The sequence below is a fragment of the Myotis brandtii genome, unplaced genomic scaffold, assembly GCF_000412655.1.
Source record: "Myotis brandtii unplaced genomic scaffold, ASM41265v1 scaffold111, whole genome shotgun sequence".
NCBI classification, from domain to species: Eukaryota; Metazoa; Chordata; class Mammalia; order Chiroptera; family Vespertilionidae; genus Myotis; species Myotis brandtii.
This window is the reverse complement of record NW_005353789.1, coordinates 5,089,583-5,105,346: the sequence shown is the minus strand read 5'-3', so window position 1 is coordinate 5,105,346 and position 15,764 is coordinate 5,089,583.

Genomic DNA, 15,764 nt, shown 5'->3' with positions numbered 1-15,764 from the left:
AAAGAGCAGAATACAAATGTAGTTAGACATAGCCATAATTGTGTAAAACAAGCTGTACATGTATATAATTTTAAAAAATCCTATATAATAAAGAGGATTGCAAATTGACCCTCACTCCATCACACTGTCACAAAATGGCTGTGCCCACAGCAGAGGTGGGGTTCCCATAACAAGCTGTAATAAGTGATCAGCAGGGACCTGAGGCTGCGTGGCTCTGGGCCAGGGCGGGGGACCTGAGGCTGTGCCCCCTGCCGGTGGGGCATGGGGGGCCACCTGAGGGTATGCCGGGGGACCTGAGGCTGTGCCCCCCGCCCAGCAGGGCTTGACAGGGGTGGGGCCAGCCGGGTCTGGATCTCGCCCAATGGGGGCTGGGGCCAGCTGGGTCTGGGTCTCGCGCGATTTCGAGGTGCACGCAGGTGGGCAGGGATTTGACTCTGGGTCCCATGGCATGCCCCAGACTCTGACAGGAGGAAGATTTTCATATACATTTTACTAATTTTCTTTCATCTCTGACACTTTTGTTATAGAAAAAGGGCAAATAGCAATATTAAAATATTTCCTTTAATTAATTCCCTTTTAATGTGCACGAATTTTTGTGCACCAGGCCACTAGTGTATTTATATTTGGCAAGAATATAGACGTCTGGGAATATTATTCCCATTTAAGTCTATCTGTATTTTCCCAGTTTTCTATAATTTTATCAAAATGAGTTAATTTATTAATAATAAATTAGTTCAGCTACTCTTTTCCTGAGTGGTAACCAAAAGGCAGTGATTCGCATACAGAAAGTATGGAAACTGTCTATAAAGCAGAGACTGCAGAGGTGAGAAACAGGAGTGGCAAGCTCAGTTGGGTCAAGGTACCAGTGTGAGAGAGGGACCGTTCACAGATTGGGGTCACTCCGGCCTGGGAATCTCTGAGGAACAGGGGAAATCCCACGTCAAGTCAAATACATACAGAGATTACTACCGCTTTCAGATAAACCATTAACATACTGTTGATGTTTATAGGGAGACAGCCAAGTCTGGCTCTGCTGGCTGCAGCTGAGGGTGCAAGAAGGAAGAAACTTGCCCTAACTGGTTTGCCTCAGTGGATAGAGTGTCGACCTGCGGACTGAAGGGTCCCAGGTTCGATTCCAGTCAAGGGTATGTACCTTGGTTGTGGGCACATTCCCAGTAGGGGGTGTGTAGGAGGCAACTGATCGATATTTCTAACTTTCTATCCCTCTCCCTTCCTCTCTATAAAAAATCAATAAAATATATTTTTAAAAAAAAAAAAGAAGGAAGAAACTTAGCAGGAAGCAGCCCACCTGGCTAAGGAAGAGTCTGGAAGTAGAGATGAAGGGACAGAGGTTGTTATAAGTGGAGAGGGAGAAGTGAGCCAGCAGGCAGAGCAGCAGTAAGATTTCTCTCCAGATTGGCATAACACAGCAATGGGAACACACAGGACTGAGGAATATTTGGAGGCCCATATGCAGCAGAAGGAGCCTTGAGAAGTTCAGGGTCCTTGGTCATTCCTCTGCTCAAAACCCTTCAGTAGCAACTTGATTCACTCTGAGTAAAAGCCATAGTCAGAGCATCTAAATTTTAAAATGTGTCCTTGGAAATCGGCTTGAGGCATCACATTGCCTTCTTCCCCAAGGTTTTTGGACTGGGTGAGGATGGCAGACTCCTGAACCCTCAAAGCGCCACAACTACTAAGCCCGGGACTCAGAGCCCAGAGCACATCTAATCCAGAAGACGGCCCAGGCCGGAAACCTTGAGTAATAGATGCAAGTTGGAATCTGGGCCTGGGGCTGGAGGCGGGGCTAGGGGGAGGGGAGGTCAGTGAAACTGATGGTTCGGGTCTGGAGTATCAGTGTCCCCCTCGGGGTAATTGCTTTTGTGCAGAGGTGGAGTCCTCTGGTTCGAAGAATGTCACCAATGCGCTCATCGGTTTCAAGCAGTTTTAAGTCATGAGATTGTGTATTTAAGACTTAGCTGCCTGTATTTTATTAATTTGTATCTCCAAGATCTTGAAATTATACCATCGTCATTCTTGCTATTACTGGTTGTTCAAGTGGAATTTTAAGCAACCGTTGTGGAAATGTAGAGTGGGGAAGAGGAAGGGATGTGGACGAGAATGAAAGGGAAAAAGGTCTGGTTAAGATGGTATGTGGTTGTACCCAGACCTGCTCCATCAAAGCAGAGTGAAAAGCGCTGCTGTTAGAGTTTTGAGTGAACATTCTGATTGTACACCCAGGAGCCCTGGGTCTAAATCTACCCCAACTTTTCTGAGGTCAAAGACTGAGTCAGTGAGAGAGAGCTAAGAATAGAACCCCTGAGCACCGGATGCCTGCCGGTGACCTATCTGTTAAACCACACTGAGCAAGGTGTGTGCACACAAAGCATTTTTTATTATTAGTGGTAGGAAACAGGGCTTGCCAAGTTTAGAGACTTCTTTGAAACCAGAGGTTCAGTCTTTACAACCTGAATACTGACATATACCTACCGAAAACATATATTCCTTTTGCTTCTTAGGAAAAAGGGCTGTTTCAAATAATAAATTAAAAGATTCGAAGATGTTTTCCTAGACATGAATGGTTGTCTTAAAGCAGCACTTTAACAAATTTAAATGCAAATGAAAGGGCTGGATTTAATGGACAAATGCATTTCTAAATCACATTGTTTTCCACCTAAGCCTACACAGAGAAAAGCAGCAATGAAAGCCTGTGCTCAAAGCTCATCACAAACCAATTTAAAAAGCTCACCGAGTCAAGGTGACCACGCAGGCTTCGGATTCTACCTGTCTGTGTTGGGTCTTTACTCTGAGTCAAATAAAAGAAAAGCCTTGTAACAGAGCCTGGCACGGGGCAGACCTAAGCCACGTGGCTAACGATTTTGTGCATCTACCAACTGTTACTAAAGAAATACTTCTTCAACTGAGTGTAGCAGGAGGATGAGAACTTTGTGGCAACACCTGACATTTTCTATCCTGTGCTGGCCAATATGGTAGCTATTAGACACATGTGGCTATTTAATTTTAAATTCAAATTAATTAAACTAAGTTAAAATTTTAGTTGTTTATTCACGCTAGGCATGTTTCAAGTGCTCAGTAGCTACCTGTGGATGGTGGCTATTGTACCGGATGGCACTGACACAGAATCTTTGCATCACTGCACAAAGGAAAGTGCTCTGGGCACCATTGTTATGTCTAAGTTATTTAGGTTCCTGATGTGTGTGCCCCGCACAGCATAGCAAGAGCCCTACCGTTTGTCTACTGACAAAGCAGTTTACTGGCATTCTATTATACGCAAACATCCACGCGTTCAAAAAATATTTATTGAGCACCTGTTACATTTCCTGGCTTTGCTTGCCTCTGGGCCACCTGGATTCAGATTTCAATGAAGGACCTCAAATAGAAAATGGAAAGACTGGTGGTGGTGTTTGAGGTGAGACTGTCAATTGTCACTGGCGATCAGGAGTGGGCTTAGGGGATGTGACCATAGACATCAAAAGGATCTGCTATAAACACTTTGTAATTGTAACTATTTTGCCTTTATTTTAACATTTGCGGATATAATTTAAAATGTCTTTAGTACCCAATAGAAATGCCATTGAGGCACTCAAATAATTGTGGTCCAAATGATAGTGCTAACAAACTCGGCCTGAAAATCAATGTCTTTGGAATGGAAGTTAGATGTGCTAAAATGAGACTAAACACCCTAATGCACTAGGCTTATTACTTTTGGAGAAAGCACATTATGATATATTAGGGTAATCTTGAGAAAACTTAAGGCAAAAATAGGCAACAATGATGATAGATGCATATGCTGTGAGATTTCATCTCTTCCTAGTTTCCATTTTTTCCCTTTGGAAATATTAGTCTGAATTATGAATGGGAGGCTTAAGGAACACGGTGACTCTCACATGGAATAGCCCGGAACAACTTTCTCCATCTAGATACATTTCCAGTGAAGGCTCCCTTGGCAACTGCCCAGCTAGCTCACTCTATTGGTCAGCTTCAGTCTGGTAATAAAACCTGGTGATAAAAAATCTTGGTTTCCTCCATAATATCCATTTCACCCTCTTATCTGGGTTAGAAACCATGGGGCTGAGTAGTATCAACTCCTTCAGTAGCTCTAGAGGTGAGTTGTCATTAGTCTAGCTCTGGCTATGTTATTGGCTCAGGCCTGAAATTAGGAGGGTACATGACTTCCCTGGCCACAGTAATTTTTTCAGAGGTGGGAAAGTCCAGGTGGTGTAAAGCCCAAGAATTGGTTTTATGATGGGAAGGAAGGGTAGCCCCTCCTAACCACTCCCCCCTGCATGCACATGGTGAGAAAGCATTTAGTCTTGGGAGCTGCTGGCAATCACCTTGCTACCACAAGGAATGCCAGTCTAAGAAGCTAATACAAGAAGGTGGGCACAGCCAAAGGAACTGCAAAAAATGGGAAGCATTGGCCCTGATGATATTACAAACCTTTGGCTCAAACTGACCCTGAAGTTTGCTCTCTAGTCCCTCTGGTTCTGAGTCAATAGATGCCCTTATTTTCAGCCAGTTTAAATTGTACTTGTGCTACAGAAAGCTTCCGAACTGATAGCAGACACTTCGAAATAAATGTTCCTTCTTCTCCCTTCCATCCGTGGTGTCTTCAAAGCAATCAGGACCTCAAACCAGGAAGTTATACATGAAGCCTGTAGAAGTCTATGCTTTTTTTCATGACCCAAATCAAATGTTCTGGTCTTTTCCCACTCAAACTGGTTGTTTTTTTTTTTTGGTATAACCTTATTATTTTATTATCAGTCCCTAATCACTGGCAATTCACTTCTAAATCAGTTTACGTTGCTTATAAAGTGAAACATCATCTGCTACTCAGTTTAATTATTGAATTCTGATTGCTTACATAAATAAGCAACTCTCTGCATGTGACAGCCTGGGCACTGCTGACCTCAGATTGGTTGAATTCACTCGTGGTTCCCATGGTGATCAATGATGTGCATGTGTAAGACTTCCGATTGCAATAATGCTCTGGTGCAACAAAGTAATGCTGCATAGTTTCATATTTTACAAAGTACATAATTGCTTCCATTTGTCCTAGTTATACAGCTAACAATGTTTATTTCAACAGATTCTAGACATTATCTCCCAATAGAAATGGCTGGAAATATGAATACATTTTTATGTTATAGTTCATGCAAAGACATCTGTGTAAATGTAATGTATATAAGCTTCGACTCTTTCTGTTGCCAGTAATGAAGGATCCTACTTAAGTTGGTTTAATAAGAAGGGGGTTTGGTGGGCCTGGGGGGCTTTAGGGAGGGAAGGATTTGTGGTTCAAATGGTGCTCTCAGAACTCAGCTTTTTTCTGTCTCCATCTCTGTCTGAGCTCTCAACTGCACTGGCTCTATCCTCAGGCTCTACTCTGTGTCCTCTGGCAGCTCCAGGTTCCCTCAGATCTCTTAGCCCAACAGAAGTGATAATATTCTCCCCACAAAACTTAGAGAGCCCCCAGAATTTAAGGTTGTAGGCATTGATTGGCCTGAACCAATGATAGTAAGTGACCAAGAGATAGAACACATGGATTGGCTTAGAATAGTGCATATTCTCAGCCTCTGCATTCGATGGAAGAACTAGTTCACTTGAACCGTATCCACACCTACTGAAAGTAAGGAGAATCCTAACTATGTACATATTGTATGTTCTTATCTCAAAAGGGGATGGGAAGTGAAATGACCATGAACCATCACAAAGTGAGGCCATATCCCATTCTTGCCTTTGGACTGCAGGGAAGTTATGGAGGTCTAGCTGAGGCCGTGAACACTTACTAAGGCTTTTCACATTCAGGTTCCCAGGAGGTAACCATGTGGCCTTTTTTTTTTTTTTAAATATATTTTATTGATTTTTTTACAGAGAGGAAGGGAGAGAGATAGAGAGTTAGAAACATCGATGAGAGAGAAACATCGATCAGCTGCCTCCTGCACACCTCCTACTGGGGATGTGCCCGCAACCCAGGTACATGCCCTTGACCGGAATCGAACCTGGGACCTTTCAGTCCGCAGACCGATGCTCTATCCACTGAGCCAAACTGGTTCTGGCCCATGTGGCCTTTTGATGGCACTTCTTTGCCTTTCCTTCTGGTCCAATTTGGGTCCCATCTACACATTCAGGTTCCCAGGAGGTAACCATGTGGCCTTTTGATGGCACGTCTTTGCCTTTCCTTCTGGCCCAATTTGGGTCCCATCTGAGCACTGATTTCTGGGTGAGGTCAATTCTTACTTTATTACACAAAGTGCATGGTTATAAAGGAACTGTTAAATCCATTGGCTCTTTGCCCTTTCCTTTTGAGACATTTGTGTTAGCCTCACAGTATGATTGATGAATACCAATAGTGGCTAGGTAGAGAAGGAATATTCTGCTTGATAGGTTCTGAGGCAGCTGGCTAATTTTAATTAATAGAAAATAACTAACTGCAGAGAGCAGGGAGAGCACATTGGAGCTATCCAACATGATGCATAGGTTTGTATCTCACCCCCCTCCTCCCCCCGCCCCCATATGGTTGAATAGGTTTTGAGAAATGTGGAGGTCTGAGGCTGCTGCTGGATGATCTGCTTTGGATCAGTGTCCTGAAGAGGGGTTGTTTTCATTTTTAAACAGGGTAGTGGACATGCAAGGGCATTTCCAAATCTGGAAAGTTAAAATTGCCCCCTGAGAAATTTGCTGAGCTTCTAATTTGGCTATTTAATAAAATAATCTAAAAATAAGGACTGCTTTAAATAAAAGACCAAAATAAATCACTCAAGAGAAAGTCCCATATCTGTTCCTATCCAGCAGTCCAATTACACGATTTAATCACTTATTTCCCATTACAGCATTTGTTCTTTTCACATGACTGTATGAACCCCCTCTTTTAAAGTTACGTGCAAAAATAATATCCTCCTTTTGCCTGTTAAGAGAGCATATTTTGTTAACATTTTTTGCCAAGGGAGATGTTACTTATAGTGAATTCAAGGAGTCCCAGAGAAGGAGCTGAAATAATACAAGCAACTGGGAGATGTCGAGACAACACAATGAATTCAGAGTGAAAAACTGAAGTTTTAATTTTGTCCACTCATTACTGTGTTACCTTGACCAGTTTACCTAACCTCTCTGAGCTTCAGTTTTTGAAGAAAACAGAGAATAAGCAAAAGAATATCTAAAACAACCTTCCTGGCAAGAGCTGGAGTCTTAGGTGGCCTGTACATCCTATCTTTACCGACTTAAATCATTGTGGGTAGATGGATATTTACTCTATTTCAAGTTATAACAATAACAACTTTGATTTATGAAAACTTTGTCCTCAAAAAACTTTTCTGAAAAGGGGATAACGTATTCTAACATCTTTAATATGAAGGAATAAATGACACCTTAAAACTGCCAGCGTGTTGTTGTCACACTCTTATAATGATAAGCATTAAGTCCTGAGAACTAGACATAAGCCAAGTCCCACTAAGATCATAGTTTTCTCTGGATCATACCCAGGCATTGCTGAACATTGCACCCAGCCTTAACATGAAGATAGAGAAAATAATGTGATGGGCTTGGGAGTAGAAAGCATCCAAATGCCATGTTGAGATGTTTTACATTCCAGGTCCCAAACTCAGCATTTTAAAAGTAGCCTCTTCATATTACAGAAAGGCAGGGTTTTTCTGGCTCCATTCTAATGTTCTTGCCTCATCTATTGACATTTTATATATGCACAGATATCCATGTGAAAGAAGATAATATTTGGTAAATATTAATTTTCCCAAATGTATTTTTTTGTCTAGTCAAATTTAATCTAAGCCAATCTAAACTTCAAACTCAAATCAAACAAAAAGGAAAAGAACAAAACCAAATCTGAAGAAATGTTCTTTTAAGCTAGTTTTCCTTTCATTAAAAAAGTAAGTTTTGATTTCGTCAAAAACCTTTCCATGCCACTTTTTCAGATATTATCTTATCTTCTCCTGGTGACCAGATTAGAATAATAGTTTCTAAGCCATTTGGAGTGGCTATAACCAATCATGGTTAATTTTGAAATGATTTCTTCCTCCTTATTTCCTTCATTATTCTATACTTTTAAAAATCACACATTACATACATACTACAGTATATCATTAAGCTAATATTTTTATTCTTTTAAAAAAATCTTTATTGTTGAGATTATTACAGATGTCCCTTTTTCCCCTCCTCCATTGCCCTCCTCCACCTGGTTCCTGCCCTGCCCCCGGCCTTCACCACCCTATTGTCTGTGTCCATCGTAATGCATATATACATATAAGATCTTTGTTTAATCTCTTTTGCCCCCCACTCCCTTACCTCTGAGAATTGTCAGTCTGTTCTATTTCCATGCCTCTGATTCTATTTTATTCACCAGTTTATTCTGATCATTAGATTTCTTATTCTTTTATTTTGATTTTTATAATCAATTATTGATAGAAAATGTATTTGGGGTAATTTGTTGTTCATATTTTTTATCTTTTTCTTCTTCCTCTTCTTAAAGAATACCCTTCAACAACATTTCATATAATACTGGTTTGGTGGTGATGAATACCTTTAGCTTTTTCTTGTCTGTGAAGCTCTTTATCTGACCTTGAATTCTAAATGATAGGTTTTCTGGGTAGAGTAATCTTGGTTATAGGTCCTTGATATTCATCACTTTGAATATTTCTTGCCACTCCCTTCTGACATGCATAGTTTCTGTTGAGAAATCAGCTGATAGTCCTACGGGTACTCCCTTGTAAGTAACTAATTGCTTTTCTCTTGCTGCTTTTAAGATTTTCTCTTTGTCTTTAGCCCTTGGCATTTTAATTATGATGTGTCTTGGTGTGGTCCTCTTTGGGTTTCTCTTGTTTGGGACTCTCTGTGTTTCCTGAACTTGTAAGTCTATTTTTTTTTACCAGGTAGGGGAACTTTTCTGTCATTCCTTCAAATAGGTTTTCAATATCTTGCTCTCTCTCTTCTTCTGGCACCCCCATAATGGGAATGTTGGTACATTTGAAGTTGTCCCAGAGGCTCCTTACACTATCTTCATATTTTTGGATTCTTTTTTCTTTTTGCTCTTCTGGCTGGGTGTTTCTGCTTCCCTGTATATTATTCTTTATTTCAGTTAGTGTGTGCTTAATTTCTGACTGGTCCTTTTCCATTTTTTGGAGGTTTCTAAAAGATTCTTGAGTAACCTTATAACCGTGGTTTTGAACTCTCTATCTAGTAGTAACATTAAGAGATATTACCACACCTTAATTTTTTATTTTATCAACTATAGGTGTTGTTGATCGCCCATCCTATCAGATGAAACACTAGGGCCTCTATCCTTCCATTTAGTTTTTCTCCATTTCTTCCCCTTCCTATCTTCTAACATCTATACATTTTCATCCACATTGTTAAAGTTGTAACATTTACAGTGTATTCTGTAACTAAAATTTAGTCTTCCATATGTTACCTATATGTTGAGCCAAAAGTTGAAAAGCAACAAAATGTTATTATTTTGACTTTGTAAAAATCTGATTTTGCTACATTATACTATGATTAATAGATGTTTCTTGTATAGCTTTTCTCCCTGTGATGTTTCTAAAAGTCCCCTTTTTCTTGCACTTTTTCTTTTTAATAGTCTTGTTAGCTTCATATTCTACATAACATCAAATATGCTATTGAGTGCACCCTTTCCCTGGAGCCTCCTTCCCACCTACCCCCAGTTAAGACTTCCATCATTATATCCAATTAGAGGCCCGATGCATAAATTCGTGTATGGGTGCACTCTAATCGAGGCTGATTGGGCCAGGCTGACTGGGAGGAGGGGCTGCAGGCGGTTGGTGGGCCAGCCCCACCCTTGATTGGGGTGGAGGGGCTGATTGGGGGCAGGGCCGGCTGAGAAGAGGGTCCGCGGGCAGCTGGCAGGCTGGCCTCACCCCGTGGTTGAACTCCCCATTAAGGGGACAATTTGCATATTAACCTTTTATTATATAGGATTTGAACTCCTCTCAAGTCATTATGGGAGGTACTTCCTTTCACTTTATTGACTTATTCTCATGTTTTAATGGAACACACTCTCAAGAAATTTTCTAAGAAATGGTGTGGAATATAAATTTTCTCAGCTTTTGCACATTTGAAAATGGGTTTAATCTACATCTCACTTGGTTGACAGTTTGGGTGGGTATAGAATTCCAGGTTCAAAATCCTTTTCCACTAGAATTATAAAAATATTATTCCACTATTTTCAAGCAACCCTCATTGTCATGGAGAAGCTGAACACTACTCTGAGTAACACTCCTTTGTAGATAAGCAGATTTATTTTAGGGAAAATTTTATGATCTTGTCTTTATTCTTTGCATTCACAATTAGGTAATTGGATATGGTTCTTTTTTCATTCATTGTGCTGGACAGGTGAGGGCTTCTTTAATATGCAGACTTACATTCTTTTTCTCTAGCAAATTTTTTTTATTTATTTGAAAATGCCCTTATTTCTGTATTTTTTTTTGTTTTTCCTTCCTAGAACTCCTATTAATTGATGTTGAATCTCTTGTATTGCTCGTGTTCAATTTCTTTAGAAAAGAACACTCTATATTTTCTTAAAGATAGACACTACAAAAGAATTTGAGAGTTGGAGAGGTGAACTTTTCTGAAAACACACTTTAATTAATCTCTCTGTTTTTACCCCTATAACTCAATGCCACCATTTGTTGTACCTGGTACATCTGTGTCCTATGCCCCTCTTGTATCCTTCAGATTATTCTTCTCCTTATTTGTGTTCCCTGCCCCATCCCCAATGCCTCCATGTACACACCCTCTCCTCTCTCTTTAGATTGAGGCTTCTTCCTCCTGCTTCACCAGTAAACACTTCTCTGTCAGCCCTCATTCTTCCAGAAATTGGTCTAAACTATTGTTCACCAATGGAGCCCTTCCTCTGTTTTTTTTTTTGGGGCGGGGGGACATTAAAAATTATTCCTTTTATAGTCTGTTTCTGTCATTTCAGTAGCACCTCAAGAGACAGAGGAGATAAATGTATGTGATTGTTTCACCATATTGACCCTCTAACAAATCAAGCTCCTCCTCCATTGTCTGCAGTTGCTCTGCCAGATCCTTATCATTACCTCATCTTCCTTCAGATCACATGATTTGGCTCCACATGATCCATTGTCTTGACTTAATTGCTCATTATTCTTCTTGGTACAGAGAATTTCCTTATTTCCTTGATATGTTACAAAACAGGTCTGAGAATCACTGTCTAATGTTGAAGGCTACTGATTTTCATACTGTGAATTATAACCCAAGTGTAGAAAGATTATTATCTCCTGTATTTCCTTTCAGAGAAGTGAAAGTGTTGGAGTAAATAGCTGTGTGTTTGGGGGTAGGACCCAGAGGTGTGAGAAAGGAAGAGGAAGGCCAAATCATAATTTTCTTCAAGCACAGCATCTACAAGATCAGTCAATAGGGTGATAAACTGTTCTCCATCCACAGTAAAGATAGCAAGAAAAAACAGGCTGAAGTTGCAACATGAGAGGTTTTCAGGAACCCTAGAAAACATTTATGAGTGAACAAGAGTTTCCGTAGGGAAATCATATACTTTCTTTTTCTTAACTACCCTTAAAAATAGGAGAGGGACTCATTTTGTTTTCTTTAAGTATTTAAATGTGATCCAAATTAGAAATAAAGGGATGGACTAGAAGACTTATCTAGATCCTTCTCCTGCTAGGATGATGCTGAGAAATAACAACAAAAATGATGACAGCTGTCATTTATTGAGTGCTTACAATATGCCAACTTCTCGGCTAAGAACTTCACCTGCCAATCTCATTTAATTTCCACAATAAGCCTGTGAGGTGGGAAATAGTAATATTTTCACTTCACAGATGAAGAAGTCATTGTCCCAGATCCCTAAAGTAACACAGATTAGGATCTGGGTCTGTTCCACCACAAGATCCTTGCTTTTAATTGCCACACTAATTTCTCTCTTCTAGGATACCATGATTTACATTTTCAAAACAATGCCTTTCCTGAGGACCACCCACTACGCCTTCGTTGTTCTAAGTAAGATTTGTAACTGTAGTTGTTTTTAGGGGATTTGTTCTTTGTTCTGCATTTTACCATCCTGTCAGAGTGCAATGATGCCTCCTTATTTCTGGGACTTGAACTAGTTTTCCAGTCTTATAAAAATGTGTCACCTGCAAGCTGTCTTTCAAAGGCAGATTACTTTTCACTATCTACATAGAAGATGAGCAAAACTCCTCCTCCAGTGTGGAGCTTAGCCACCACCCTGAATGGACTGGTTCAGGAAATGGCTTCCTGCCCCACCCCCAGGGCAGCCCCACGCCCAGGACAGCCTGCCAACCCTTAACAGGCCGGGAGAGCTGGCAGATTGCCAACCAGAGCAGGTGAGCATTTCTTCCTGGTGAGGACACGCTTCCCATTCGTCTTTTCAAGTGTGGCTGCCTCATGTAGGGTGAAAGATTGCTGGTTAAAGAAAAACCTTCATCCCACAGACTCTTCAGATGGATTCTATTGTACTTTACAAACCTCAGTTACATGTTTATTCTTGCTCTTGTTGGCTTTATTGTTCATTAAAGAGTTGTTTGTCCTTTTCCTACGTATATATCTGAGTGAATTGAAAGGTACACACTTATTTAAAACCACTTGAAAGACACAAGAACATTAGGAAGACGAAGGAAGGAAGGAAGGAAGGAAGGAAGGAAGGAAGGAAGGAAGGAAGGAAGGAAGAAAAGAAAGAAGGAAGGGACAGGAAGGGGAGGGAAGGAAAGGGAAAGGAAGAGAATGAAAGATAAAATGTCTTTTCTCTCTTGCATGGAGGTAAAGAGAAATCTGGTTGCAGCAGATCCCTACAGTAACACAAAAGCATAATTATACCCTAGGTGAAATCATGACAATTAAAACATATTCACACCATTGCAGTTAGCCATCAGGTGATTGTTGTTACAAAGGAATTCTGTAGTCCTTTCAAGTTATATCCATTTTTAAATATATATATATTTTTATTGATTTTAGAGAGGAAGGGAGAGGGAGAGAGAGATAGAAACATCAACGATGAGAGAGAATCATTGATTAGCTGCCTCCTGCATTCCCCCCACTGGGGATCGAGCCCACAACCTAGGCATGTGCCCTTGACCGGAATCGAACTGGGGACCCTCCAGTCTGTAGGCCAACACTCTATCCACTGAGCCAAACCGGCTAGGGCTGTTTTTCCCCCCCTTGGTAGTATTTATCCTGGGGTGACCACATAGGAAGCCTCTGGCTGCTGCTGGCTGGCCTGCCACTGCCCACTGCTTCCCTGTGATTCCCTTCCCTCCTCTGAACTCCATTGGAGAGGATTGTTGAAAAGATGGTGGTAGAGGCAACAAGCGACTCACGGGTCTTGTTTACGATCCCCCCTTTCCATTTGCTTTCTGTTTATAGTTACTGGCCACCTCCTGCATCCAAGGAATAGGTGACACTGCTGGTCACTCAGTAGTTGGGCAAACATGTTCCTCTTAACTTTGCTTCATGTCACCATAAAGAACACACTTCTGTTAGGTAGGTCCTGTGATGTCCCTGTCACATTCTGGACTTCAGGCTCTTAGACTGCTCTGCACTGGGAAACAGGATGAAGCTGACAGGCTCCTGCACAAGCTAAAGAGGGGATTCCCGTCCCATTGGTATTATTTTTTAAACATCTCTGCTTCACAAATTAGTTTTTCCCTCCTCTATGCAGAGGCTTTCTGAGAATTTTCAGTATTATTGCCATCATTTCCACTGGCCTCAGCAATGACACATTTTCCAATGTTGGGTCAGTAGGAGAAAGAGAAAGTGACCCTGTCTAGCCACTGAAGTGCCATAATTGCACTCTGGAGCAAGTGCAGAAGCCTAGAAGGTTTGTTCATTTATATTCAACATAGCAGATATCAAAACATAAAACTGCAGTAATTTAGCAAGTGTGGTGTATTTAAAAAGAGACAAATAAATGTAGGTAATAGGAAAAGAACCAGCATGTATAAAATCTCAATAAATGATATTGGAAGGCATGACAAATCAATCAAAAAGGGTAAAATTGTCCATTAAATGATCTGGAAAGACAAGGTGTGATAGTCAGAAAAAAAGATCAATTTAGATTTCACTTTACACTGTGTGTCATAATTTATTCCAGATGGACTAAATACAAATTATTAGTAAGTACGGAGAAACTATAAGTGACTGATGTCTGGAAGGGAACGTGTTCTCTTGGCATTAGAGCAAAGATAAATATTATAAAGTAATTTATAATCATTTGACTAGATGACAATGTAGAACTTCTGTACAGCAAAAACCAATTATGACACAAAGGGCTAATATCTTTTCTCAAGAAAAACGCTTAGATCCCAAGAGGAAAAATGGACAAAGAACATGAATAGTAAGTTCACAAAAGAGGCAATGTCAGAGCCTAATAAAGATAAATAAATATTCACTCAAATCTGTAATCAAAGAAATGCAACTAAACTAATGAAATGTCTTTTATGCTCCTATCAATTAGCAAAGTTTCTGTATGGTTGGGCCCTCTGGGAAGCAGATGCAAGGTGGGGTTAGGAATACAAAGGTTTGTTTGTGAGTCAGTCCTCTGAAAGACAAAAGTGGGAGGAAGCAGGGTCTGACATTCATGGAGTATAAATATTCCATCAGACTACATGATGATCTATCAAGAAAAATAGAGGCAATTAGTGCTAAAAACACTCAAATATAAATCCATTCAATATTCACTTGAATGTACTCTATAAGGCACACCCTTTTTGCATCCCGACTAGTATATTAGAGATGAAGAAGCTAATGCACAGAGAGGATAAGTAAAATGCCCAGGGCAGAGTTGGAACTTGAACCCAAGGAATCTGGCTCCAGAGCAGTGGTTCTCAACCTGTGGGTCTCGACCCCTTTGGGGGTCAAAAGACCCTTTCACAGGGGTCTCCTAAGGCCATCAGAAAACACATATATAATTACATATTGTTTTTGTGATTAATCACTATGCTTTAATTATGTTCAATTTGTAACAATGAAATGGGGGTCACCACAACATGAGGAGCTGTATTAAAGGGTCGTGGCATTAAGAAGGTTGAGAACCACTGCTCCAGAGTCTTTGGTCTTGGTCTTATATTACACTGCCTTTTCAGTCTAGCGTGCAATAGTAAATAGTTTTAAAAATGATGTTAAGAAAAAAATTTTAGTCATGTGGGAAAATGCATATGATATAAAATTAATTGCAAAGAGTGAAATTCTAAATTAGCTACATAATGAAATTTTAATTAATTATACTGTGCATAAAGTACTGGGTGAAAGTAGCATACATTATTAATAGTGACTACTGAGTGCGAGGTGAGGTGTGGGGTAACCAACTCATCCTCGCTTTTCTGTTTTTTCCCATGTCCTGGGAATTTCTTCTCTTCTTGGACAAACTAGAATGATGGGTCAATCTTAGTGATTTTAATTATCTTTTTATATGACTTAGGTTTTCCACTCAAATTTTCTAAAATGAACATCTATTAACTGGGTCATCAGGAAAAATAAATAAATTCTTGGCAGAAGAAGAAGAAGGATGTTGGCTGTATTTTGGTTGAGAAGAGATCAGGAATAGAGGAGAAGCATCCAATAAAATGACCCAGATCAAAAGGATTGAAAACAAGTAGCAGGAGATATTAGTTCATTTTCTCATTCATTCATTCCAATGCTAGGCCCTGGGGAGACAGGAATGGAGATGGTGACAAGTGACCTGCTCTCAGGAATTTACACTCTAGTAGGCTCAGGCATTCAGTAAA